At 50.2% G+C, this 24,530-nt stretch overlaps 1 protein-coding gene across 1 annotated transcript in view; it reads right to left on the minus strand.

Annotated features, from left to right (window-relative positions):
- The window catches only part of XYLT1 (xylosyltransferase 1), a 303,508-nt gene that overhangs the window by 133,977 nt on the left and 145,001 nt on the right, over nt 1-24,530 (minus strand). The gene's annotated exons all lie outside the window — the stretch shown is intronic.

Genomic DNA, 24,530 nt, shown 5'->3' on the forward strand with positions numbered 1-24,530 from the left:
ACGTTGCTTCTGCTTAGAGCCCATTACCAAGGCCTTAACCTGCAAGAGCATCCACTGTCCCAAAGCTGTCTTCCAAGGGGACCTCTGAAGCCACAGAGAATGGCTAACTGGCTCCCTAAATCTAGCCCCGTCACTATAGACACACATAGGCCATGAGTAGCAATTCTGAGGGAAGACTTCCTGGTTAGTTTTCCTAAATGTGCCCACTGGCAGCTCCTGAAGAAGAGAATGGCGGACAGAATAGCGGAGGCAGTGCTGGTGCCGGGGAGGGGCTGACACCATCTGTTTTTGTAAACAAAGTTTTATTGAAACACAGCTGCACCTGTTCGTTTGTGTATGGTCTATGGCTGCGTTCATATTACAACAGTAGAGGTGAGCAGTCATGACAGACACTGGCTTGCAAAGCCCAAAATATTTCTATCTGTCCCTTTAAGTGTGCAGACCCAGCTGTCCAGGAGTATGAGTTTAGAAGGGCCCCCCTCCCCTGGGCTTGGTTTAGCTGACCCTGTCCCCAGTGCCCCCATTTGGCCCAGGAATGGTCTGGAGAAGAAGCCCTATGTGGCTGGCCCCTTCTTGCCTTTGCTCCATCTCCCTGGGCATCAAGCACCAACTTCTATTGGGAGGAGGCTGTGAGAAGGAGAGCTGCCACTAAGATCCCTCATGGCCACTCCGTAAGTTGGAGATTGCTATTATTCTCATTTTGCAGGAGCATCAGTTAACAAGGGACTTGTTCAAGGTAATCCAGCTGGTTGGTGGAGAAGCTGGGTTTCAACCAGACCATAGACCCCAGGCCCCGGGCTGCCAGTCCTGCTACCCACTTTCCAGAAGCTGCAGAGCCCTTCTGACCCCCATTACCTGTCCCCTTACGCACTGCAGCCTGGCTTTGGACCACAACATCTGGCTCCCTTCCCATCCACTCCCACCCAGCCAAGTGGATCTGGGATACGCCAGTCACTTCCAAATAGCCATGTCAAGGGCTGGCTGGTGGTCATCAGGTGGCAGGGAGTCACAGAGAGGGAGAGGACAGTAAGTAGGGCCCAAGAAGCACCAGGAGCTTGAGGCAGCAGGAGCTGGAAGGCAGTGGGGTAGGAAGAAGGAAATGAGATGCCAAGAAGGGAGAGCTGGGTGTGTACTGGGCCACAGAGCGGCTGCTGGTCCCATACAGGAGTCGATATCACATCCTGCTTGGTGAAGGGAGACCTTCCAGTTCTGACACCTGTTTGCGGCCTTTCTCACCTCCCCACACAGACTTGCAAGAAATCCCCCTTAGTGAGGTGCCACGCCTCTGTTCTTGTAATCTAAATGAACCCACTGAGATTCCTCTTTTCCCTTCTTTCCGTGCAGATGCCATGACGAATCCTCAGCGCCTCTCAGATGCATCTTCTGAGCACTCGCCACCCTGTACCCTGACAGGTACTGCGTATTGCATACTGTCAACCACCCTCTAAGGAGGTCCTCTCCTCGCCGTTTTACAGAAAGAGGAGCCGAGGTGTTGTTAGAACATTCTCGAGCACGTTTCAGGTGCCAGGCACTGTGCCAAGCCCTCAGATGTGATATCTCATTTAACCTTCAGAAATAACTTCTAAGGCAGGCCCTCCTATTCTCCCATCTTACAAAAGAGAAGAAGAAAGTGTGGGATGTTCAGTAACTCGCCCAAGGCCATCTGGGGGAGGCAGTGAACTTGTCCGATTCTAAAACTTGCTACAGTCTAGAGCCTCTTCCGTTTGACTGAGAGGTAAACCAAGGAGCCTTTAGCTCCCTCCTCTCCCGTGGGGGACGAGGAGGGTATCGCCCTCTTTGCTCCTCTTAGCCGAGGCTAGGATGGAGCTGGATGGGGGGATAGTACTCAACAAAGCTCTTGACAAATACTCCAGTTGTCTTCCTTCCAGGCCCATCACAGGTTCGTACTCCTCATCCCCTGCAAGTTAGGCACAGCCAAGCAACTTGTTGTGGCCAAGACATGGGATTGGAGCCAGAGCAGAACGTGCCACATCTCTCTTTCCCCCACAGCATCCAACCACACTCCCGATGGTGAAGGTCCTGCATCCCTGAGTGAGGCCAACACGGAGCAGAGACTCCACCAACCCTCCCATGGGCAGAAAGAAACCTTTCCGTCACTGAGATTCAGGGATCTTTGTTACTGCAGCATGAACTAGCTCATCTTGGCTAATATAGAAGGCCAAGCTGATCGGTTTTCTTTCTTAGGTATGGAGCCGATTTTTTTTTTTTTTTTTTTTGCCTCTAACAGTCAGAAAATCAGTTTGATGACTCCTGCTGTCCGAGAACATGAATTTAAATTCTATCCCTAAACCCACTTTCTAGAAGTTAACGAGAGAGCAGAGATTAAGCAGAAGACCCTCTGTCCAGAACAGCCACCCATGTCCTCTCTCATCAGACGCATCCTAACCAGCATTCTTGGGCTGTTCTCTTTGCGCCTTAACTGAGGATGGCAAGATTGGTCTCTGGAGCAGAAAACCTCCATAAACCACCGATTTCAAGAGCTCACATTCTCTACCACTTTCTGGCAGAAGCTCACCGCGCAAAACCAGACACGGGAAATGCCGCCATCAATGAAGCTGGTCTGACCATCTGAGAAGGGCCGATTCTCTGGTTAATTTGTGACCTCAGGACCAGGCACCATCATCAACTCTAATGTGACTCTTGATTAATACGCATCGTCTACTCAGAGAGGTCCCCCCAATCGGGATGCTTAGCCCAGAGCGGCCCCGTGGCTTTTCGCCTGGCCCCAGACGCGACTCGGAAAATTAAAAGATTCGAGTGTAAGAAGGGAGGGGAATATTGTGTCTTCTGGACTGAAGAGCTCACAGGTTTTAGGCAGCTTCCAGAAAAGTCCGTGAGAGGCACAGTCAGGGAGAATCAGGCATCACTCAGAGGCCTGCGGACTCGGCACGCTGCATCAGTAGCGTTTTCTGCAGTAGGCGGTGAGTTCTTCCTCACCTCTGCCCAACTCTTTTCTTGAAATTTTATTTTATCGTGGTAAGAACATTTAACAAGAGATCTGCCCTCTTAACAAATCATTAAGTGCACATACAGTATTGCTGTCTATAGGCACAAAGATCTCTAGAACTTGTATAATATAACGTAAAATAATATAATATAATCTTGTATAATTAAGACTTTACGATTAGCAGCCCCCCGGCAATCACCATTCTACACTCTGATTCTCTGAGCTGGACTATGTTAGATTCCTCGTATAAGTGGGAGCACGAAGTATTTGTCCTTCTGTGCCTGGCTTATGTCACTTAGCGTCACATCCTCCAGGTTTATCCACGTGGCTGCGCGTGGCAGGATTTCCTTCCTTTCCAAAGCTGAATAATATCCCATGTATGTAGAGAGCACATCTTTCTTCGTCCATCCCTCGATGGACACGAGATGTCACCTCACCTGCCCTCTCGCTCTTCATCTGCTCGCCAGGAGGCAACCAGGCCTCAGCTTTTCTCTCCTTTCCCTGGAGAACCAAGATCCAGAAATCCAAACTCAGTTGCCTTCCCTATAAAAACCACCCTTGGGAGATTTCCAGGCAAATACACACAGGAAAACCGTCATAGTCTCAATACCCACGTGCCCCCAGACTCTGACTTTCACACACCTCATGTCCCTAACCCTTTCAAGCCCCCAGGGAAGCAGGCAGTCTTAGTCCTAATTAAGGGGAGGAAATGAAGGCCCAGAGAGGTTAAATAACTTGCCCAAGGTCACACTTCTAGAAATGAAGTGACTCTGACTCTCCAGGCCTCAGTTGCCTCATCTGGAAAATGGGGATGTTGATAGTAATACTTATCTCAGGGGTATTTTGGTGAGGACAAATTATGTAAAACTTCTGGAACGTGCCCACCACCCAAAGCAGGAGGAAAAAGGAGCAGTAGACCCAGATTAGGTTTGCTACCAATTAACACTGGACCTCAATGGTCTTGCCCCGATGGTCTCTGCCCGGAGGACAGACTGACTATTATTTCTCCATTATGATCGACTAGCTGGGTCCCCTTCACTCTTAACGAATCCAACACTCTCACCTTGGGTTATTTATGCAAATGTAACCCTTTGACTTATTTTATTTAAATGTACTTATTACAATGATTGCACATTCCAGCATTTGTGTGCGAGCTCCAAAATTCTAATTGCTCTGCTGTTGCCTTACCTCTAAGCTGCTGCTAGAATCCATTTTTATTCCGGAGAAATAATTAAATGCAATAATGTCCTCCATTCCCATTCAACCTTGGGCATGTTTAGAGCCGATTTCAATCAGGTAGAAATATGCTGAACACAAGATGGCTCTGAGAGGCAGGTTACGTGACCCAGGCTGCTGCTTCAGAGACACCTGGGGGTCTGCCTCTGCCTTTCCCCGGTTCTCTGACATTCAGACTTTAAGATGCATCTTGACTCACTCCATCAACTGAATCCGGACCCCTTCATCCCGTTTCAAAGGGTGGAGGTGAGTGGCTGTGTTTTTAAAGCTATCCACCCATTGAGACACCTTCGCTCCTATTTCTGTGTATAAAGAACGCTGGACAGGAAGGGAGAAAACTTAAGGACTCGTCCTGCTCTAGCGACTATCCGATTTTCTCATCTGTAAAGTGACAGGTCCTGCGTGTGCGTTACTCAACAGTGTCTGAAGGAGCCATTCATCAATACGATCGACTAACAAAGTTCTGCCATTTCAGCTCATTGAGAAATAATTTGATGGACTCTTAAGAAACCAGGGACTGAGGAACAGATGGATGCTCCAAGGATGCTCAGGTCTTCTCCCTGCTGCATCCTTTCGTCATCATCTCCAGCAGCTCTGTGACCCGGGACAGATCATTTCATCTCTCTGTGCCCCAATTTCCTCATCCATCCCAGGGGGCTGACACTGGCACCCACCTCCTGGGAACCGAGAGAATCGATGAAACATAGAATACGGTGCTTGACACATGCAAGCTGTGTAAGGAACACGCATCTATTAGAAAATAGACATACAGCGCTGAAATGTCCCAGGCTCTGTGCCAAGCCCTCTGTGCGCACTAATTCATTTAATCCTCATGACAACCCTATGAAGGAGATGCTATACTATTCTCTCCTTTTTTTCGGATGGGAGCATGGAGGTTCAGGGAAGTAAAGCGACTCAATCCAGATCTAGGAAGTGGAGGAGCCAGGATCTGAACCCAGGCAGTCAGGGTCTAGAGGCCATGCCCACCAACATCACACTGTCTCTCAGGACTGATCAGCAATAGGGATGGTGCCAAAGGGAAACCCTGGCCAGGTGAGCTGCTCAGACGTGAGGGCGCCTGTCTCACCTGCTTGCTCACTCATCACGACCAGTTTACGGCTTCCTTTTGTGCCATGTGGACGCGGAGCCAGCTGAGTAGCTGTTTGCTATTGAATTCAGTGTCCAAGTCTTCATTCCAATCACAAAGGTGACCGAGGCCATTGGGAAGGACACTGGGGGAGAAGAGGGCCTCGGTGCCAGGGCAGGAGAATGGTGGAGGCACGGTGCGCCTGGCTGTGCCCAATTAGGACACGCAGTTACCCAGGCTGCCAATGCAAATAGACCTAACACGGGCCCGTTGCCCAGCTCATTCACATGCACAGAACGTGGCTTCACTGGCCAGCACTTAGAAACCTGTGGGCCACGCTGGGCACAGGCAGGCCCTGAGTTAATAGAACCCTAAATAATAAGTCTGGCACAATTTAGCAGATTTAGTACCGCTAACGGGATGCCTAGCATGGGAAAGGGAGCAAAGGAGCCGGATTTATAGAGCTGGCTTGGGATCCAGCCCCTGCCCCTTAACCCTACGATAGAGGGAAAGAAGCTTAACCTCAGAGCCTCGATTTTCTCATCTACCAAAAAGGGGCAAGAAGACCTACTTTGCAAAGGTGGTACAGAGGAAATAACATGGCACACGTCCACATCATTCTCATCAACAAAAGAACATTTCGCAGGATGCTCGGCACTCAAGTGACGCTTTTGGCTGGTGCCTCGTCCCTTGATGAGCAGACCTAATTCCTTTGGAGAGGTGGGGTGGTGAGCTGTAGTGTGTTCGAATCCGACCTGTGCCACTTTGCTCACTGGGTGAACCTGGGCACAGCACCTAACTTTGCGAGCCTCAGTTTCCCGCTCTGTAAAATGTGCATAATAACTAGTACCTACCTACTGGAGCTTTTCTGAGAGTTAAAAGAGTTGATACACGTACAGCACTTAACCTAAAGTCTAGAACTTAATAGATGTTAGCTATAATTTATTAAAATGGAATCCACGCCTACAACGATGGCCTCATGTGCTGTTTCTCAAAGTGTGGTCTGGGGACTCCTGGGGGTCCCTGAGACCCTTTCAGGGGACGCTCAAGGTCGAACTCTTCTCATCATACTATGAAGGCATTATTTTTCTTTTTCACTCATTCTCTCACAAGCACAGAGTGGAATTTTCCAGCGGCTCCATCACGTGTGAAATCGCAACAGATTGAAAGCAGAAACAAATGTGAGAATCCAGCTGTCTTCCATTAAGCCAAATATTACAAAGATTTGCAAAAATGTAAAACAGTGCCCCTCTTCTCACGAAACTTGTTTTTGTTCTGGAAAGTATATGTATTTTTCATAAAAAGTTTTACTTCGACATGTAATGGGTTATTATTGTTACTTTAAGAAAATTAAGAGATGAACATTTTAAGAATGCCTTCGTTTAAATTTCAATATATAGCAAACGATTGATAGACAAGCGCTTTTTGGGGGTCTGCAATAGCACTTCAGAGTATATGGGGGTTCTGAGACCAACAAGTTTGAGAACTGCTGACATGATACATACTTGTAATCCTAAATATCTACTCATGAATGAAATGAAAAGTTTAGGACCATTTTATGTTGGGTGTTTGGCTATATGCCAAGCCTTCCAATTTATATTTTATTCACACACACAGCAAATACACACAGATAGAAATCTAGGTCAAGTGGAAATGGGTGCTGATAAATACTTTTATAGGGAAAGAGGCCACAGGACCCCAGGACCCTGAAGTCCTCAACTGTCCTCTGGGAGGGAGAGTGATCTGCTCACAAGATCTTCCTCTTGACAAAAACTCTGGCCAGCCCCTCTGAGCCCCTTCTCGCCCAGGCCCCAACGCTAGCCTGGAAAGACCTCAGCAAACACTCCCATGGTTTCTGCCAGCTCAAGGCCACGTCCCCAGGATGACTCCAGCTCCCTTGGAGTGCCTGCCTGAGAAAACTTGAGGCTTCCAGAAGAACTCGGTTTGTCCCAGCCAGCCCTGCACACAGGGCCCCCGTGCTCCAGCCTCTGTGCAAGGAGAGGAGTCGAACTTGAAGAAGGGCCAGTTAGCAGACTCAGATGGGCTCCACAAGGACCAACCCCCTCTTCCTGTTTCTTCATCATTCTTTCCTCCGCTGACTCCCCACTCAGCCCCTCTCTACTCCCTCATTCTCCCTTTAAAATGCCAAGTCACCTCGGTACAAGTCGCAGGGGAGTTCAGCCCACGCTGGACTCCTTCCCCGATTGCCACAGTTTATTACCAATTAAAATCCGTCCCCTAGCTTTGTTCATCTTTGACACTGCCCAAGGCCACACGGCCTGGACTTCCACCCCACAACGCTGTGTCCTTGGGGCCAGGAACCCAGCGGAAGCTGCTCAGATCCCACGGCAGGCCTTGACCCATGCATTCCTTCCAGCCACATCAGGCCGATGTGGCAGTGACAGTCAGGTGCTCAGAGCGCCCCATGACTGTGGGCAGGTGGGTGGCAGGGGAAGGTGTGAACCGGAGTCTTCTGGCTCTTTCCATGTCAGACAGCACCACAGACAGACATATGTGTGCAGAGACACAAGGAGGAAGAAATGATGGCAGGGGGGAACAGGAGAAGAGGAAAAGGCAGGATTCGAGAAAGAACGAGGGTGCAAGGAATAAAGACAGGAAGACCACATTTACTACGCGCTGATTACTCACCAGGCTGGTGCTAAGCTGTTTCCTGGGGGATGGCTTGTTCAGTCCTCAAAACCACCTCCAACAGTAGGTCAGGGGTCAGCCACTACAACCTGTCACTAGTCTTTGTCCACAAAGTCCTTCTGGAACACTGTCACACCGCGTGGGTGAGGAGTTGAGTCTTTGCGACACAGACTGCATGGCCCCCGAAGCCGAGATCTGGCCCCCTGCAGAAAAAGTGAGCTCCACTTTGCTTCAAATGAGGAAAGTGAGGCTGGGCCAGGATCACTCAGCTTGTAGGAGGAGGGGTCGGATTCCAGAGGCAATGTGAGGTTGGAAAGTCAGACGCAAGGACGGAGGGAGAGAGGAGAAGAGCTTTCCAGAAACAACTCCGACCATCGCTGTTTTGGAACTAACGGCCTAAACACAGAAGGGGTTTCAATGGGGAGGCCTCATGACTGTGTTAAAAAGTAACTGTCCCTAAGCTTGGCCTCTTCTGAAATACCCTTTGAACATGGTTTGCCTAGAACTGCAACATTCCGTTATTCCACATTTACGGCCACAATACTCAGAAATGGAGGGAGATAGAAGAAAAGAAGAGGAGACAGAGATAGAGAGGAGAGAGAGAGAGAGAGAGAATGAGCAACCCAGTCTTGCTTCCATAACAAAGGCTTCCGGAAACCTTAGGACACAGTTTCTCAACTATGATACTATGGACATGCTGGGCTGGACAACTCTTTGTTGCGGGGGACTGTCCTGGGCATCGTAGGGTGTTCAGCAGCATCTGTGACCTCTACCCATAGATGCCAGTAACACCCCGTTGTGAAAACCAAAAACATCTCTAGACATCGCCAAGTGTCCCTGGGGCGCAAAGTTGCCCTTGGTTGAGAACCACTGCTCTAGGGGCAGATGCCCTGGAGGCCGAAGCTGGCAGACCTCAGCCGCTCAATCCTGGTTCCCCTCCAGGAACAAGAGCCCCCAGTGACCAGCCAAAGTGGTCAGGACAGCAGAGCTAAGCCAGGAAGAAAGACGGCCGGAGAAAAGGCTCGACTAAACCAAGGACAGGGGCTCCAGAGGGGAGACAGGGAGGGGGCTGCAGGGGGTCAGGAGATGCAGCGATCACATGGGGAAAGCGGGAGGAGGGTTAGGGCCCCTGGCTGGAACAGGGGTGACCCCGAGGATGGGAGGGGCATTCTTTCAGGCACTGAATAGTCCCTGAGCTGACAGCACATCCCTTAATTTAAACCAGAGGTCACAACTGGGCTGGGGGCCCCATGGTTCCATCAAGCGCACAGACATTTGGTTTGCTCTAGAGTAGAGTGTTTTCATTCGTTTGGCTTTTGATCCCAGCCAACATTTCAAAATCTGCAGATTTCGTCTGATAACCTAGATTTCTGCCTCCTCTTGAAACATCAGAGGACCTGACAACACTGGGCTTGGATTCCAATGCGTGACACTCGTCCGGGGCTGGGTAGTGACCCAGTGGTCTCAAGAAGGGGATCTGCTCTAAAGATCAGCCCAGCTCCCATCCAGCCTGGCCCATGTCCCCTCACCCACCTGCAGGCCTTGAGCCTGGCAGGTGCGACTCTGCTTGAAACTAAGGATCCAGGTTCTTCAAGTAATTCTCTGTCTTCTGAGCCTTGCCTCAGAGATCTCAGACCCCTTAACAAAACAGTTTATACCACGGTCTTCGATGGAGGTGGGACTGCCCTTCACGGGGTGTTCTGAAAGCATGTGGCGGCATTTGTGGTTGCCGCAGTGACTGGCGGATGCCTGGCATTAGTGGGTGGAGGAGGCCAGAGGCCTGGCAATGCATGGGAACATGCACGCTGAGCAATGCAGAGATGTCCTACATCCTGCAGGACTTCTGGATGTCCCAGATGTCATGTGGCTGAACAATTCATTTTTAACTACTGGGGCCAGGACTTTAACTCAAATTTACATATGACACAAAGTACCTTTGAATGATTTTAATGTAACTGGATTTCTTTTAGGAAAGTCACTACTGTTTAATTCAAGGGAAGATTTCCCATCCTTCACAGTTTCTCCACGATTTCGGGACATCACATCCTCACCATCCCTGTGTGCTGTGGCTAGGTCACCAGCAAACACACCTGTCACCCACCGGCATTCGGAACTACTGAATTCGCGATGAGTCAGCATACCTGACCTCTTCATGTGTCTTCTCCCCCCTAGCTAGCCAAAGTGTGGACCGTCGGCCAGCAGCATCAGCATCCCCCGGGAGCTTGTTAGAAACGCAGGCTCTCAAGCCCCCACCTGCACGAACTGAATCCCAATCTGCATTTTAACAAGCTCCCATTCAAGTGGGAGAAGCGCCAGACTAGTATTGTTGTGCCTGATCAGTTACAGAATGAGATATACATTCTTTTCATTACAAATTACTTTCATATATTCTTCATATCATTATGAGGGCAGTATATTGATCTGTTTTAGAGTTGTGAGTCTAAGTAGGTTATCGTAAGTATGGATTTCGTTTCGGGATAGATAAAAGGAATATTCCGAAAGATCTGTTGCATTAAGAGGGACTAGATCTGACAGGGTTGAGAATCACTGATGTATTCATTCCACAAACTTTGATGGGGAGCCTCCGCCCCGCCAGGCACGGCAGAGGCAAAGGATAGGAAGGAGAATTAAGACTTGCTTCCTGCTGTCGGTGGAGCTGAGACACAGGAGAGGGGAATGGGCGTGGACACGCATTATTCCAATGCAGGATGAGAGGTGAGGGGGCGGAGGTGGAGACGGATGCGTGCCATGGGTTCCTTCAAGAATTGGAATGGTCTGGGGTCCAAGGAGAGTGGAAGAGGTTTTCACAGAGAAAGCAGTTTTCCTGCCCAATCTTGAGAAGAAAGAGCACGTTCATGAGGCAGACAAAGGTGTCAAGGGCAGGAGAGACCCACAAAACTCCAACTTAGAAAAAACAACTATCGGGGCTGACCCCATGGCCGAGGGGTTAAGTTCGCACGCTCCGCTTCGGCGGCCCAGGGTTCCTCTGGTTCAGATCCTGGGCGCGGACCTGGCACCACTCATCAGGCCACGCTGAGGCGGCGTCCCACATGCCACAACTAGAAGGACCCACAACTAATATATACAACTATGTACCAGGGGGCTTTGGGGAGAAAAAGGAAAAATAAAATCTTTAGAAAAAACCCAAACTATCATCGCTAACACTTATTAAAACACTGATTCTAAGGACTGTGCTAAACACTTGACACAGATTATCTTTAAAAATCTGTGTTAATTAGTTCAGTGGGAGGAATCCTTTCATAAGGTCTATGTACATCAAATCATCACCTTATACACTTTACGTATCTTACAATTTTATTTGTCAGTTATACCTCAATAAAGCTGGGAGGGGGAATTTCCAGAAAAACTCTATTGGCTGGGTACTATGAGTACCCACATTTTACAGATGAAAGTATGGAGGCATAGAGAGGTTCAGTAACATGCCTTAAATCACACAGCATGGCTATAAAACCTACATGCTACTCCCAGAAGCTGCTAACAACTAGCCTTTGCGGAGAGTTCCGTGGATTTCCAACATGACCCCCAGGGGGCGACGCCACCTCCACTGAAGACCCTGGGCTGAAATCTTGCAGGAGGAGGGGGTCAGCAGGTAGAGGCTTACACGGACAATCTGGGTTGTAAAGTCCTCTTGCCTCACTGCCTCTGCCTGCGTTCCTTGGGACTAACCCCAGCTGCGTACCCCCCAAACCCCAAGATGCTACTCGTGATGGTTCCATTTCCCTACACATCTCTGTTTCTCTTGCCTCGACTCCCCGGAAAGCCCTCCTTGTTCTGGCCATCACCCTCTTAACATTCTCCCATCCAGGTCCTCTGGGAAAGGGGCTCTTAAGGAGACAGACAGGCCTCCTGTTGATGGAAGACATCCATCCAGCTTTCAAACTCATCCTTCACATCTGCTGGGGCTCCCTTCCCCCACACCCTGCCACAAGTGGGTAATGAACGGCCCGCTTGTGAGCTCATTACTGGAGAGTCTCTAAAGAAATGTAAATGCTCCCGGAGCCTGCGATATAAATAAGGACAGCCACCCGTAAATAAATAATATATGCATGTGCACGCGCACACACACACACACAAACCCAATTAATTTCTATCGGCTGAAAGCCCACGCCATTTGGGGCAGGGAGAGAGAGAAAAGGAAAGGCACTAATATTGCTCTCCACGTGATTTCAGAACTGAGCTTCCCCGGCAGCTGCCAATAAATTATTTTTACTATGTAGAGGTACAAATGAATATGCTGCTGTCGCCCCCTAAATCTCCTTTATGAGCGTGTGTTTGCCTCGGCCCCCCTACCGGGGACAGGGGCTTCCCAGCAAGTTTGCCTTGGCCAAGTTCCCCAAGAAGGCTCCAGGCTTGCAGGCCTGCTCCTTGCAAACTGGAGGCGCCCCGTTTGGCACTTCCTGTTTACAGGTGAGCTTGGCGTGACTCAGAGGACATCCATCTCTCCCGGAGGGCCATGGGGATTACAGTGACAGCAACGCCCATGCCCAAGTGCTTGGAAAATGATTTCTGCATCCTGGACCGAGGGCTGCTCTTGGTGGTGGGACGGGATGTGCCGTTCTTGGCTGCACAGTTCACCAGACCCTGACATCTCTAGCAAGCTTCAGGGTGGACATGCAAAACCTCATCACGACCAACTTTTGTGTGTACTGCCATCACCCAAAAGGAAAGTTCTGGTCACTCCCTTCGGATGGAATGAGTCCGAGGTCCACCTCTCAAACAGTTCTCAGCAAGGAGGAGGCGATGGGCAATCACAGTCACCGTGACACGCTGGACACCGTGCGCTGGAGTGGGGTTACAAGTGCATGTTCTGGAGTTGCTCTTCTGGATTTGAAACCTGGCTCTGCCACCTCCTAGCTGTGTGACTTTGGGAAAGTCAGTTGACCTCTCTGAGCCTTAGTTTCTTCCTACGTAAAATGGGTATAACAATATCTAAGCTTCACAGGTTGATGAGAAGGTATGTTGACGTAACAAGTGTGAAAACACAGAGTTGAGCAGTCAGTAGAAGGGAGCTGTTATCAACATCGTTTCATCCAAACTTGTACAGTAACCTTGCACGCATTCATTCATGCGTATGTACTGAGTGCCAAGGACGTGCTAACCACTGTCTTGGGCAGGAAGGAAACATCTAGGAACCAGACAGACAGATGCTTGCTCTCGTGGAGCTCACATTTTAGTAGATGAGACAGACAACCAGCTTACTAACAGCTCGATAAAAACACAAAGAGTCAGAACGTGTTACGAACACACTGCGAAGCACCTGCTATCTATTTTCCTCCATCCATTTTAAAGACGAGGAAACTGAGGCTCGAGGAGGCTATCTGAGCAGGTTGGGGAGCCCGGCCTGTCCAGCCCCGGAGAGCTGGGAAAGCACGAAGAAGAACCGTGAAGAGGCAGGGTGCCCGGGTGACAGGTGGAAGGGCTATTTCTCTCTCCTCTTCTCCTCTTGTCCTGGAGAGTGACATCCTCTGCAAGAGCATGAGCCATCCAGGCTGGGGAGATGATTTGCTCCTGGACAAACTCCTGGCTCAAGGCGCCGATCTGGGCACCTTTCCTGGCCGGAGCATCCACGCCCTGACTTCCACAGTCTGGCTGGATGCGGACGAAGGAGCTCCCCTTTCTCCTCAAACCACCCAGACAGCGAACCCAGCAGACGGGGTTCCGGGAGCCCTGATGGACCACGGTTGTTCAGGCCACTAGATGGCTCTTTCTGTGAACTTCACTGCGTGCAAGCTGCTGGCTGCACCCAGGTTCCGAAGACGGGCTGCTTGCTCTCCCTAAGAAGTTCTGCCGAGTCCTCAGCTTCCGGGGGCCCTCCAGGGTCTCATCAGGTCCTCGTCTTTAGTGCCCAGGGCCAGTCACTTTCTTTTCCCTTAAGGCAGCATTCCCATTAGGACTGACACTTAAGTCAGCAAGGCGGGGACCCCCACACGGTCTGCTACTTGCAGGCCAAGTGCCACAGTCATGGCAGGCTCCGCCACACAGCAGGCTCTGCTCCCCTTCCCTGCTTCACAATGGATTCCATCACCTGTGAGTCTGGACGTCCACTTCACACCATCCCATCAGCCACAAGCTACATGGGAGAGTGCCTACTGTTTACCCAACACCGAGCAAAATTCCCTCCTCTGACCCTGACATTTATTTTTGATGTAGGGGATGTCGTTATCCTCACTTGATGTGTGAGTAAACTGAGGCTCAGAGAGGAGGCAACGTGGCCCACCCAAGGTCACATGGGTAGGAAGGCACCAACCCAGGACGGTCTGATCCCAAAGCTCGTGCTCCTAACTTCACAGGCTCATCTGTCAATGGAGCCTCGGAAGTGTCCGGACTTGGAGAGGGGGACCAAGGCCAGCTGTGAACTTTCCCCTCCTGGTCGGGCCTCAGGAAGAGAACAGAGATTCCTCTGTTGCATCGAGGTGGCTGAAGAGACCAGCAGAATCCCAGCCGAGAGCAGGAGCTCAGGATTTGATGAGACGGTCGGTCCCTCCCTCACAGACCCTCCATCACTGCCGCCCGGGCAGCAGAGTCTAACCATTCTCCTATGTAACCCTCAAAACAGCCCCTCGAAGAGGGTGTCGCCCAGTGGCCAGGGGCAGGAGCACCGAAGCAGGCAACCTGGGTCCACGCACCATTTAAAAGCTGTGCAACCTCGGGCAGGTCTCCCAGCTGTCATCAGCGCACAGAATTGAGATGAGGATTAAATAAATCCATGCTGGGAAAGCATTTAGGACAGTGCCTGGAGCACAAATCCCAGCTGTTAATAGTATTCCTATTAGTTGGTAGGATTCCCTTTTTGACGGATGAGTAAACAGAGGCTCAGAGAGGTAAAGACACCTGCTCAAGGCCACACAGATCAGGGACTGAAACCACAGCAACTGACTACGAATCCCAAGCTCAGATCCACTTCCCAACACAGCCCCTCAAGCCACAGACGGGGAACCAGCTGCCCCCTGTTAGGGGTGAAACACCTAGAAAAAGGGCTGGCAGTTTCTCTGGGGTCATCTTTAGCAAGCCTGCAACTTCAGATGTACCCTGGGCTCACTCTGTGCAGAGAACAGCTGAGGGGGTCTGCTTCCCAATGGGGTCAGCTTCATCCATTTCCAGGCCATTGATGGTTTCAGCAGGAAGGCCAAAGAAGATCATGAGGGTCAGGCTGGGCCTCCCTGTCTTCCCCCTGCCTATGTTAATTATCGCTCGTAGCCAAGACTTGATGTGTCCATGGCAGCAATTACCGGACAACAGGGCCCAGCAAGTCCTGTTAGGAGTCAGGCGGAGGGCACTCGGCCTCTGCCCGGCACAGCCTCCTGAGGCATTGTTGAGGACCTCAGCTTCATTCAGACCCCCAAGGGGTCAGCCTGTTTCCACCTCTGTCTCTGCTCTCTCTCTGTCCCTCTCTATCACCTCCTCTGTGGTCAAAAGCCTGCCCACAGTCTGGGACATTTAAAATGTTGTTAAACTTCTGAAGAATCAAGGCAGTAGTAAGATTTAGTGCTCTTTTCTATTGTTTTCTAAAACGGATCTAAATATTTTCCTAATACAAATGTTCATCAAATATAGAAATTTCCAATTTAAACTTTACTTATGAAATATTTCAAACCACCCTGAAAGTACAGAAAATAATGTAACCCCCTCCCATGTACCAGTTGTGCCAGGCTTTACTCACTTCTTCAAAGAAATCAAACTTTACAGATGCAGTTGAAGCATCTCTCATTTCTCCCCATCTCAGAGGCCACTTCTGCCCTTCGCTTCAACGTGTTTATGTTTTCAGTAAAATATGCACGCATCCACTCTCTGGATTCTGTTCCCCATCTGCAAACTGGGCATGTTGAGCGAGGATCGTACTACCTAATGCTTTTCCCATTTACTTAGTAATTTTAATTGGCTCACACTTAAACGTGTACACTGATACTGTGAAAAGAGAAGTTGATTGCCATGGTTCCTAAAATCTGAACCCACGGAAAGGGAGAAACATTATTCCACTCCAGCTAGATCAAGCTGCCCACCTATAGCTATGGGCCCAGGGAGCAGGCTCTTCGTCGTGAAGGGAGATGCACAAGGGTTAGGTGTTAAGATGCCCGAGCACCAAGCTGAGACGTTCTCCTTGGTGTCATCAAAGAGACTGAAGGAGTGTCAAAAAGGCACTCACTTTCTCCCTAGATGATTCAAGGTTATTTAATGTCCATGGAGCACGGCCCCAAATCATCTCGGGTGCCACAGTGCGCCACATACCCCTCTTGGAATAACATGGGACAGGTCGGTCCCTCTGGTTCCTCATCACACGGGTGCACTAGGATTCGACAGGTCAGTGGGCCACACCTGAGATTACAGAGGAAGAACCAGGAGTGAAACCAGGCTCCCTTCTCCCGGTCTCTCCCAGTACAGGGGTGGATCAGGAGACCACGGGCCAACGACACCCACTGCCCTCCTCCCCCGTGAGGATGGCTTCATGCCAGAACACTCCATGTGACTTCACTTTCTGCTTCCCAGTGATGACGATAGTAACAAGCAGCACTTACTGTATGCCAAGCACCGTGCATGGGGTAACTCACTTACACCTCACGCAGCCCTGGGAGGCAGACATTGTCAGCCTTCCCATCTTACAGAGGGGGAAACTGAGGCACAGGGAGACGAAGTGACTTGCTGAAGATGCTCACCCCAGCTCCCCGGCCCCGGCCCGTAAGAAGCCACTGGCCACTGCCCTGAAGCCCCCTCTCCAGCAGCCAGGGGCTGCCAGCTGTCCTGTCCTAATCGCTGTGCAGATGTGGCTGCTTTGGGGAACAGGGAAGGAGAAAGAGGGAAGACATTTTTAGAAATTATTTCCGACAGGCAGCCAGATACTAAAATAACAACATTTGGTTTGTCTTGCTAGCTGGAGGCAAAAATCAGCTCTCGGGGAGGAGGAGGCTGCAGGCTGAGGGCAGACGAGGCTGGCTGGCCCTGAGTTGGCCCCATTGTGTGAGGGGCCCGGCACCTCCAGACCCCACCATGAAATGAGGCACTGGGAGCCACCAACTTGGCGCTCTCTAAGGAAGGCGTGGGGGGAGAAGGGGCTGAGTTTTTACGGGTATAAATGGGAAACTGGAAACTTCCAGTGAGCTGAAAGACCTTGCCGTACACGGCGTCTGATGAGCCATTTTAAAAATGACGTGTAAGACTGTCGAAATAGGACGTGTAACATAGGCCAGGCGACAGGGTGAATATCTACCTGCATTGTATCATTTCAGCCTGGCAATGATCCTGAGTTGTAGCTACCGCTGTTGCAAACCCCATTTAACAGACAAAGAAACCGAGGCACAGAAATGACAAGCCACCTGCCCAAGGCCACACAGCTAGCAAGTAGCTGATCCAGGGTATGAACTCCAGAGGCCACTGCCTCCAGACTTCACGCATTTCCCGACCTTTCCAAAACACCGAAGTGGTGCCCGGTCCCACACGAGTGGATCAAAATGAACGGGTGTAGCCTGTCCTCGCTTGGAAGGAAGAGGAGCTGGCCCTGGAAACTGACAGGCTGGCACGTCTGGAGGCAAAGCCAAGCCAAGGGGAGCAGATGGAGTCCAGGCGGCAGATGTTAATGCAGTTTGCTTTTTCCATATGCTTTTCTCTTCAGCTGTAATAAGTGAATTGTTCTTTAATATCTGTCAGGAGCTTAAGCTCTGAAGGCCGGTGGCAGTTACAGTCACTCAGAAACACACAAAGGGAAGCTGGCTGGGCCGTCCCTTCACATCACAGAAGAAGGTACAGTGTCAAGAAAAATGCCAAGTACTGCGTGGTCCAGGCCTGTGTACGTGTGTGCGCGTGCATACACACATGCGTGCACACACACACACTCTCCTGGCTTGCCTTGACAGCTAGATTCTCACTTGACATTCTAGAGCCTTTGAAAGCCCGTGTCAGCATCCTTCCTACTCAGCAATAAGAATTAAGTGGAACTTCAGATTTTGCCTTTGGAGAAAGAAAAAACAAAAGCTCCAATCTAAAAATATAAAAATGGCTCAAACCGCTCTGCTGCGTGGGACTTGCGAAGCAACCGCAGGTCAGCTTCTTAAGGAAGTACAGCAAGAAAACTCTAGAACCCTGTCTTCTGGCCTGTCTCTGGATCCTTCACGTGTCTTGGGTCGGACACACAGCCCTGTCACCCCCGTCACATGGGGCGTGGGGTTTGATGGCGGCGTCTGTGGACAGTATTTTTCCATGGATATTTCCACTGGACAACCACTAACTGACTCTTGGAGAGAGTCTCGCCAACTTCAGTCTTTTTTCAAGGAGGCAGCTGTGACCCTGTGGACAGCAGTAGGACTCCCCCGTGCCCTGAAGCCAGAGGAGTGACCCCTTGTCCTCACTATTTCAGCTCAATACAGGTGGGGTTAAGACATGAACTGAAGCTCAGCATCACCCCTGGTAAGCCAGGTGGCCTTGCCCAAGTTACTTCTAGCACCTCCAAGCCTCAGTTTCCCCATCTGTAAAATGGGAGGAAACAGCAGCTACCTCAATAAGTTTGTTGTGAAGATCAAACAAGAAAATGAGGTCAAGTGCTTTTTAGCACAGCGACAGGCAAATCAAAGAGTACTAGCTATTTTTTAATTATTATTACTATTCTATCTATTTTATGCTTACTACTACTTGTTTGTTCATTCATCCCACCAATGCGTGAGCACCTTCCAGGCCACATCCATTGTCCTAGGAGCTGAGTAGTGAAGGACACAGATTCATGGAACGTACATCCTACAGGTGGAGAGACGACACAGCCACAGACAGTCATAAAATACGACGTGATATGGGGCTGGGTCCTTTAAAGAGAGACAAAGCAGGGGAGAGCTGGGGGACGACATTCAGATGGGGGGCAGCAAAGACCTCTCTGAGGAGGTGGCATTTGTGCTGTGGCCCGATGGCAAGGAGGAGCCGATACCGGAGGCGAGAGGCACCAGGCAGTGGGGACAGTGAAAGTTCCCGACACAGATTTGAACTTGGACTCTCTGGGTGGCAGGAAGCGGCCCGTGGGGCGGGCACGGGGACGCAGGGTCTGAGGGGTGACAGCAAAGGAAGGCATGGTCTGATGGGGCCGGGCCTTGCTGTCCACAGAGAGGAAAGGAGTCGGGATCTCATTCTCAGAGGCTGGGAAGCCAGCAGAGGCTTTTCAAGCAGGGGAGCGCACCCTGCTCTGACTTCTGTCTCAGAACCGTCCCCCTGGCTGCTGTGTGGAGGACGCACGGACTCGGGCGGAGAAGCGGGAGCAGGGACAACGCACAAGCAGCCCTCGCCACGTCCGTGACCATCAGAACATACCCTGGGTGCTGCTCCGGCTTCTCCCTGACTCTGGGTGCTGTTGGGGAGGGGCTGGGGGCAGACACAAAGAACACAGGAGGTGACGGGAATTTACCCACAGTCTCTGGCTGCAAGCTTGGATGACCAATGGAATCACCAGGACCCTGCTGTGTTCTCACACCAGTAAACGGGCCTAAATCAGAATTCTAAGGAGTCGCCAGCACCAGGGGGGACAGCCTACTCATCTGAAGGATCCCAGAAGCCCTGAGTACCTGTGTGGGTGGGGCTGCTTCCAAGCTACTCTCGGCAGTCCCTGGTGGCATCCTTCTGGTGACTCGGAAGCGGAATTAATGACTCTGGCGTTTTCCACCAGATCTGATCCCTCTTTTGACCTGCGGCAGCTCCTGTTCCTCGATGGGCTCAGAGAGGGAGGCGCCCGCCTGCCGGGAGGTAATGGGCACCGCCTTCTTGCCCAGAACCAAGAATCAACATTTAGGCCCCGATGCCTGGAAGTCCTGCCTTCTGCTGTTGCCGTGGCTGGGGATGCAGTTCACCGACAAGCCAGCATGCAAATGACTCCTGCTTCTGTCCCCGTCTGCTTCACAGCCGTGCCCTCAGCAGACACGCTCCTCCTCCACTCCTGCAGAACTCTGCTCTCACCTCCACTACAGATCTTCCCACAATGCATTTGGGTTACTTGTTAGCATGGGTGTAACTCCATCCAAATACGCCCTTCTGAGGAGCAGAACTTATTCGGGTTATAACCCCCAAGGGTCTAGCCCCAAACTTGGTGCGTGTGCGTGTGCACACACATGCCCGTGTGCACGAGTATGTGAGTTACACTAACTAGTAACACCAGCAGCAGCTAAAGTATGGAGCTGGGCATGTGCCTCTCCACGTGTGCTAAACACTGACTTGCGTTATCTCCCTTAATCCTCACAAAGAACCTGTGACATAGGATCCATTATTATTATTCCTATTTTACAGATGAAGAAACTGAGGCTTAAAGTGGCTAAGAAACTCGCCTAAGGTCACACAGCTAGTAAATGGTAGGACTGGGGATTTGAACCAGACTCCTTTAAGCCACTAAATCAAGCCCTTTCACCAGCACACTTATGTGAACGGGTGGACAGAGAGGGGGTTATGGGTGGGTGGTAGTGGGCGGGAGGGTAGGCAGGTACTCGTATTAGATCATCAAAGAAGAGGACAGCAGATGGAAAGAAGGAAAAACTACATGTCAGAGAATCTCTTCAGGGTCTTGCTCGAACAGCGCCAACGTCCATCTCGGCTTGCTAACGTACAAGCTGCTCTTTTGTGCCATCCCAAACCACCCACCCACCCTCAAGCATCCACGGGTGCTCATCCACAGCAAATTCTTTAGCCCAGACTAAACTGTCACCCACACGGATCCTGAGTCATCACAGCACTAAAAGTGGCTTACGCAGTCAGGCGTCACTTAACGACAAGGATACGTTCTGAGAAATGCGTCGTCAGGCGATTGCGTTGCTGTGCGAACATCACAGATCGCACACCTAGAGGGTACAGCCCGCTACACACCTAGGCTGTAGTCGTACTGATCTTATGGGACCACCATCATAGATTTGGTCTTTCATTGGCTGAATGTGGCGCACGGCTGTAGAGCTAATATTTATGTGCTAATGAAATAAGCACCTCACATATATTAACTCATTTAACCCACACAATGATCCCATGGGTAGTTATTATTATTATCATCCCAATTTTAAAGATAAATACATTGAGGCAGAGAGAGTTGAAGTAACCTGCCCCAGTTTTCACAGCTGGCAGGGTAGGATTTGAACCCAGGTCATCTGCCATCTTAACTCCTAGCCATAACCATTATTTACTGAGGCTTTACACTGTTCTGAGCATTTTACAAATATGTCATATATGCAAACGTATGACACTGGTGCTATTTTCAAGTCTATTTTATAGATGAAGAAACTGAGGGTCAGAGAGGTCAAACTCTCCCAATGCCACCTGGCCCAGGACACTGCTCGCTCATACTGAAGCTTTGTGAGAATTACATAAAAGACTCCCCTTACTCTGTGCAGTTACAGCCTTGAGTCTAGGTGCATGCCTAGATGACTAGAGTGTAAGCTAAATTTTAGCTCCTAATTGCTCCCTTGTGCAGTGCACATTCTGGACAACAGCATGCAGAAGTACTTTCCCAGTTACTAAATGGCAGAACTGAGATTCCAACCCAGGTCTGTCTTGGATCTGGTTTTTAATCACTGTAGATGCTCCATCACCCACCTCAGACATCACTCCTTTCTCTTTAAATCCAGTTCTAGATTCAACCTCATCCAAAGCTGCTCAGAAAATGCCCCGTCCAGTATCCTTGAGTGGGCAAAAGCTCAGTGAAGGTGTGCTGGCCGGGAAACATCCTTCCAGAACAGACCCTTCCATCCCTTGGGGCTGTGACCACTTCATCAGTCTCAGAAAGACTCTGGGTTCACAGAAGGCAGTTCTCCCCTGTGAGAAAACTGTTGAGTCCTGGCAGCGGGTACCATGGTGGCTCTATCTCCCCACCCCCATCAGCAGCCACTCTGCAGAGCAACCCTTCCTGACCTATGGTGTCAGGCTGCGAGTTAGCCATCGTGAGGACTCTGCTCCAGGCTCCGCAGCCAAGAGCTGGCTGCCGGGGGGGAGTGCTCCCAGGGCCCTAGACTCCCAGCAGATGCCACTTTGCACTGAGGGCCCATTGTGCTGGGCTCCCAGAGAGAGAGGACAACGGATCCCTGCTCAATGTCCTGGGAGATAAGTCAAATGAGAAAGGAGGGAAGGGTAAGAGAGAGAGAGAGAGGGAGAGAGAGGAGAGAAGGGTGGGGGGGGGGGCGGAGAGAGAGAGAGAGAGGCTGGGCATCTGAAGAAGGAAAACAGACTCCAGCCCCAAGTCTGTCTAGAATGGAGAGACTGGTACTTCCGACTGGTAGTGGAAATAATAACAATAACAACAATAATAATAATAGCTTACATTTATCAATCACTTAGTAACAAAGACTAACACTGAGTGAGACTTTAATACGTGCCAGCGCTATGTTAAGCACGACTCTTCAACTGGGGAGCGCTAACAGTTATCTGTCCCTCCCCAATATAAGATGGTGCCCTCTCCAAGCAGGGGGGCCACACGATCAACGAATTGCCAGCAAAACCCCTGGAGTCCAACCCTGGGAGGGCAGCCTCCCTCAGGGAGCAGCTGGGATTTCTTACGTGCCTCCTACATGTCAGGTGTCTTGTGTGACTCTTTTGTTCCCACGGGGGCTTGTCTTCTTATGAGGATAGCAGACGGCACTGATGGTCCCAAGCAATGGTCTGCTCATGGGGCGGGGGGGGGGGTTGCTTTGGCCAAAAGAGTGTGGTGGGACTGACACTGCTCCCGTTCTGCCTGGCTTACTTCCACTCTCTCGGAACCCCATCACCACCCTGGGGACAGGCCCAGGCTTATCTACCGGGGGATGAGAGACCATGTGGAGGGGAGTCCACATGTCCCAGCTGAGACAATCCTGGAGCAGCCTATAGCGAGCTGATCCCCAGACACGAAAGTCAGCCAAGATCAGCGGGGCCGCCACTGAGAGCAGAAGAACCATCAAACTGACCCAAAGACCCATAAGCAATAACAAATAACAAAAAACGCCTACTGTTTTACACCACTGAGTTTTGGGGTTCTCTGTTAAATTACCCCAGTGACACAAGGAGCATTATACAGACAGAGACCCTGAGCCTCAGAGACATGAAGTGACTATCTAAGGGCACCCAGACAATAAGTCATGAAGCAGGCATTGGGCTCCATTGTCAGAGTTTTTATCCATGATGATCTAGACCAGGGATCAGCAAACTATTTCCGTCAAGGGCCAGCTAATAAATAGTTTAGGCTTTGTGGGCCATATAGTCTCTGTGGCAACTACTCACCTCTGCCACTGTACAGTGAAAGCAGTCATAAACCGTTATGTTAATAAGTGGGCGTGGCTGTGTGCCAATAAAACTTTACTTACAAAAACAAATGGAGGGCCAGATTTGGCCCCTGAACGGTAGACTGCCACCTCCTGCTCTAGACCAATCCCTGCACGAACACCCTTTGTATCAGCCTTTCTTCCCTTTCCTTTCCCTGCTGTCTCACGTCTTCCTTTCTCTAGGATTTCCATGTAAAACCCTTCAATTATCTTCCACCATTTTTGTACTCTACTCCATGACATGTGACAACTAACTCTAAACTCAGCAGCTTTGATTCCCCCGCGAGCGTGCGACTCCACTACCCAATTTCACAAATCTCTGTCATTTCCAAAAATCAGTTTGACTGATATGTTTTCCCAACGTTAGGTTGATAGCTCTCTGGAATCCCCAGGTATAGGAACTTGAAAAAGTTATGATTGTGTTCTCAATCCACAATCCAACACCGTCACTTCGACAGCAGGCGACGTAAATTACTGCTGTTCAGAATATTTTTAAAAGTTTCAGTTCTGCAGCTATAGAAATCTGACTTGCTCCAAAACAATTTTCCCTCCCCCCAACAAAAAAAATCCAGAGTGACGGAGAAGTAACTCTGAAACACACCCGGTCTCTGGGGCAACCTCTCTCCAAGCAGGAAAGGCGTGTAACGACGACTTCTCGCAGAGAATAAAAATCGGGGTTGGGGCAAATGAAATCCAGTGATTTTCAGTTTTAAGGATGTAAATCTCATCCAGAAAATGAAGTGTTACAATAGCTTTCAGTTTTTCCACCTCTTTCTTGCCCTTTCCACGTCTTCGTTGTCCTACTTAGAATACAGAACATTGTTGGCAATTAAAGCGGACTCTGAGCTTTGGCTATTTTTCTCCCCCAAAGGCAAAAAAAAAAAAAAAAAAAATAGACTTGAGAGTTTAGCAAAGGAGTTCGTCCAATTTCGAGGCTGAGAGCCACGTCTTGAAAATTTCATCCAAGGTAACTGAGGGCTGGCGTCAAAGTTTCCATAATTTTAAATAACCTTCTAAGTAAAAATCAAGATGTCTATCTGGACTGATTTTGAGTTTTCAAATTCTGAAGCTAGAAAGGCAGAGAAGGGCCCATCTTGTTTTTCATTATGGATCAATTTCATTTCCAAGAAAGGCCGGCCTTGGGCCCAGCACCTGGCATTGAGCGGCCATTCTTGGAGCTGCCATTACCGCAAAGACTAAGAACACAGCGGAAGGAGACGCCTCAAGGGACAGTGGCCCTTGGCTGCATGGAGCTCCTAGTGCATCTCGTGTCCAGAATGCCCTACGTGGCTGGAGTGCCCCCGACAGTCTGATCCCCCCAGCCAAGAGCCCAAAGCCT

Source organism: Equus caballus, chromosome 13, assembly GCF_041296265.1.
Source record: "Equus caballus isolate H_3958 breed thoroughbred chromosome 13, TB-T2T, whole genome shotgun sequence".
NCBI classification, from domain to species: Eukaryota; Metazoa; Chordata; class Mammalia; order Perissodactyla; family Equidae; genus Equus; species Equus caballus.